The 4,921-nt window shown below is 39.0% G+C and overlaps 1 pseudogene; it reads right to left on the bottom strand.

The window, feature by feature from the left end:
* Positions 1-2,385: 2,385 nt before the first annotated feature.
* LOC135553373 (olfactory receptor 11A1-like) lies at positions 2,386-3,272 on the bottom strand (annotated as a pseudogene).
* Positions 3,273-4,921: the final 1,649 nt, after the last annotated feature.

Below are 4,921 nucleotides of genomic sequence, written 5' to 3' on the forward strand. Positions count from 1 at the left end.
TTATTGGCGTCTGCTTTCCCCATGGTAAAGTGTGGATGGAGTACATTAACCAATGTGTTTTATACATACATCCTCATGAGCCTTATTGGATTATTACATTCTGTAGGTCAAACATATCTCACAGTGACCCCGGAAAAACAAGATGCCTTATCTCAATAAATGTATCTGGTCCAGAAAGAATATAGTTTGTTTTCATGCTGAAGTATTTCCCTAGATTTCTCTCCCAAAATGTACCCACTGAACCCATTTTCCATTAGTGATGGACCTAATGGTGGGCTATAAGGTGGGCTTACCTTTTACACATTTACATCAATTTATTCACTGTTGTTGATTGATCCAGACAGTTTTGCATATCCAGATTCATTTGGCTGCGTTTACACAGGCAGTCTAATTCTGATCATTTGCCAATAATTTGTCTTTTGACCAACCAGATCAGATCATATGCCAATAACAAAGATCAGAATTGGGCAGCCTTACATACAGTGCCTTGCGAAAGTATTCGGCCCCCTTGAACTTTGCGACCTTTTGCCACATTTCAGGCTTCAAACATAAAGATATAAAACTGTATTTTTTTGTGAAGAATCAACAACAAGTGGGACACAATCATGAAGTGGAACGACATTTATTGGATATTTCAAACTTTTTTAACAAATCAAAAACTGAAAAATTGGGCGTGCAAAATTATTCAGCCCCTTTACTTTCAGTGCAGCAAACTCTCTCCAGAAGTTCAGTGAGGATCTCTGAATGATCCAATGTTGACCGAAATGACTAATGATGATAAATACAATCCACCTGAGTGTAATCAAGTCTCCGTATAAATGCACCTGCACTGTGATAGTCTCAGAGGTCCGTTAAAAGCGCAGAGAGCATCATGAAGAACAAGGAACACACCAGGAAGGTCCGAGATACTGTTGTGAAGAAGTTTAAAGCCGGATTTGGATACAAAAGGATTTCCCAAGCTTTAAACATCCCAAGGAGCACTGTGCAAGTGATAATATTGAAATGGAAGGAGTATCAGACCACTGCAAATCTACCAAGACCTGGCCGTCCCTCTAAACTTTCAGCTCATACAAGGAGAAGACTGATCAGAGATGCAGCCAAGAGGTCCATGATCACTCTGGATGAACTGCAGAGATCTACAGCTGAGGTGGGAGACTCTGTCCATAGGACAACAATCAGTCGTATATTGCACAAATCTGGCCTTTATGGAAGAGTGGCAAGAAGAAAGCCATTTCTTAAAGATATCCATAAAAAGTGTTGTTTAAAGTTTTCCACAAGCCACCTGGGAGACACACCAAACATGTGGAAGAAGGTGTTCTGGTCAGATGAAACCAAAATTGAACTTTTTGGAAACTATGCAAAACGTTATGTTTGGCGTAAAAGCAACACAGCTCATCACAATGAACACACCATCCCCACTGTCAAACATGGTGGTGGCAGCATCATGGTTTGGGCCTGCTTTTCTTCAGCAGGGACAGGGAAGATGGTTAAAATTGATGGGAAGATGGATGGAGCCAAATACAGGACCATTCTGGAAGAAAACCTGATGGAGTCTGCAAAAGACCTGAGACTGGGATGGAGATTTGTCTTCCAACAAGACAATGATCCAAAACATAAAGCAAAATCTACAATGGAATGGTTCAAAAATAAACATATCTAGGTGTTAGAATGGCCAAGTCAAAGTCCAGACCTGAATCCAATCGAGAATCTGTGGAAAGAACTGAAAACTGCTGTTCACAAATGCTCTCCATCCAACCTCACTGAGCTCGAGGAAGGAGCAAGGAGGAATGGGAAAAAATTTCAGTCTCTCGATGTGCAAAACTGATAGAGACATACCCCAAGTGACTTACAGCTGTAATCGCAGCAAAAGGTGGCGCTACAAAGTATTAACTTAAGGGGGCTGAATAATTTTGCACGCCCAATTTTTCAGTTTTTGATTTGTTAAAAAAGTTTGAAATATCCAATAAATGTCGTTCCACTTCATGATTGTGTCCCACTTGTTGTTGATTCTTCACAAAAAAATACAGTTTTATATCTTTGTTTGAAGCCTGAAATGTGGCAAAAGGTCGCAAAGTTCAAGGGGGCCGAATACTTTCGCAAGGCACTGTACTTACATTTAAGTAAGGAATTCAAAGTCATGAACTTCTTCTGTTTATTTTTGTTAATATGACATTATTTCATAAATTAGCAAATGTTTTACACATCTGATTTGCCATCCTCTGCCCAATTCATTATAGCGTCTAGCCTATCAGTAACAAAACACAAGTCAACATCACAAATATCGAACAATCAGGACGGAAAAGGTCACACTAATGTCTAGCTTATGTTTTAGGGTGCAGACCTACAGGTAGTATGTATTTAAAAGCCTGTCTGATTTTAGCCATCCTAGCTCCATACACAATAGGATTTAAAAGTGGCTGGCACATCAGATAGTACACTGATAAAATAGTGTGAAGTACAGTTGGAACATTTCTCATAGGGCTATCAAATCTACTCTGGAGCAGAGTTAAGAAACAGCCGAAAGAGAAGTTGAGCAGCGAGGCCAGATGAGGAGTACAGGTGCTGAAAGCTTTCTGTCTGGTCTCGATGGAAGATTTCAAACAAATGGTCAGAATCTTAATATAAGAGAACACAATAGTAATTAAAGGGACAGTGACAGACAAAACAATACCACAGAGTCCAGAGATGTTATTAGCTGTTGTGTCTGAAGTTGAACAGGCAAGTTTAACTACCAGGTAGTTGTCACAATACACTTTGTCTATGACGTTTCCACACAAACGCAAACGAATGGTTAAAGACAGTTGTATGGTGAATTTTACAAAAGAGTACAACCATATTACACAAATTAAAATACACACCTTGCTGGGTGTCATGATGACGTTATACTGTAGTGGATAACATATAGCAAGGTACCTGTCGTAGGACATGACTGCTAAATTGCTGAATTCAATAGATCCATATGTGTACAAGACAAATATCTGTAGGTAACAGCACACAGTGGAAACTGTATGGTCATCTGAAACCAAATGAGTCATGAGAGCAGGAAACAAACCAGTGCTACCATACAAGTCATTTACAAACAAACTGCACAGAAACAGATACATGGGTTCATGAAGGCTTCTCTCCATACATATTACCACAATAAGCACTGTGTTCGCAAAAGCTATGGAGACGTATAAGACAGTTAATATAATGAAATACAAGTACTTTAAGTGTCCAATGTCACTATAACCAGCTAGGAAAAATGACGTGAGTTGTGTTGAGTTCATCATTTTCCCAATAGTCTAGAAGTATTTGTAGATATATTTAGTTCACAAGTGAAGGAAAACAGTGTCTATCAGGTGAAATTATTAATCTCTTATTGATTCAACATTTCTTCATTCTTAGAATTGCCATCAATTATCAACTCTTTGCATCATTGCCACAGTGTTACTATTCAAAGTGATTACCCCCATAGGCATCATCATGGAAAAACATTGTTACCTGTGGCTGTGATGGACACGGAGTAGAACATAAAGCAAACACCATTCATCCCTACTGTAGTTCAATAATATTCATATTTTGAATAACAAACGCAATTGACACAGTTACAGTTTACCAGTCTTTGCAGTCATAGTGTGTGAATCAAACGGGATGCTAGTCATGCAGAGCTGTGGTGTGGTAATGCTCCTTATCATAAGTCACATACATCTTACCATTAGAGGGTTCAATCCCTGTCCACCTTTCTCACTGATTCTCCCACTTGCCTGTCTCCTCCTCTAATTTCCTTACTGTCTGAATGAAGATTCAAAACATCAATAAAGATACGTACATATATATCTTTAAAACAGGATGTAAGTCTAGATCACCTGGTATCTTTCTCCAGACTGCCGTTGTGTGGACATAGATCTACTGTGTGTTCTGTCAGTGGACTATTCCACACTAAACTACTGTCACATCACTGACCTTTTATACCTTTTAAAGGAAGAAAAAAACAGTATACAGCAGTGTGTTTACTTGAACTCCAATGACACAAATAATTTAATTGTCATGGTGTGACTCTCAGCGTCCCATGGGTGGTTAGGTCAGTGCAGTGCCGGCTCAGCCAATAAGAATAATAAGTAGCCTGCAAGATTTTCTCTCCGCTGCCAAATCCCGCTTAGGGCCCCCAAAAGGCAAGAGCCGGCCCTGGACCAGGGAGTGTTGCATGGTTCATCCCAATTTTCATTTGATCTGGAGCAGTTACATCGATAATAGAGAGAGAGAGTGTGTGTTTTAGTGATGCGCGGGTTGACTCATTAGCTTCAGTCCCTGCGGTTATATCCGCGAGGCAGACAGATTTAAAATGAGGAAATAGAAAACAATAGCCTACCTTAAAACATCAAAACATTTAAAATTCCTGTGCTGTTAACTAACATGCTATTTGACATTCACAATTAACTTTGTGGTTGAAAGTATTTTCTCAAAGCCATACTGCCCCTACAAGACAAAGTTACACTTTAAACTTGATGAAGTTGGTAACTATGCATGGCAGGTGAGCATTTTAAATATAGAATGAAGTCTTTGTTCGAGGATCTTGCCATTCAAGGTTAGATCCCCCAGTGGTGGCTGAATACAGGTGAATTACTACAAAATGTGTAACTTAAACAAGAAACTCAATGCAGACAACTGGCAAACTTTTTCTTCCACTTTTATGTGATACTCTTGTTGCAAAACAAACATTGTTGCAAAACAGATGTAGCTACCCATGGCATTGAAAAAGAATAGTTCAAACTAGTTTGAGGTGTCTGTTAACAAATGTTGCATATGGAGCCAGATAGCTTCCAAAACATTGAACGTATATATCGTTAGGATCGTAAAAAAATCCACATGTAAATTGTTAAACTTGTAAGAAAAGCCATGCATGAAACGTAAATGTGAAATTTAATCTGTGAACATACAA

The sequence above is a fragment of the Oncorhynchus masou genome, chromosome 13 (assembly GCF_036934945.1).
Source record: "Oncorhynchus masou masou isolate Uvic2021 chromosome 13, UVic_Omas_1.1, whole genome shotgun sequence".
NCBI lineage: Eukaryota > Metazoa > Chordata > Actinopteri > Salmoniformes > Salmonidae > Oncorhynchus > Oncorhynchus masou.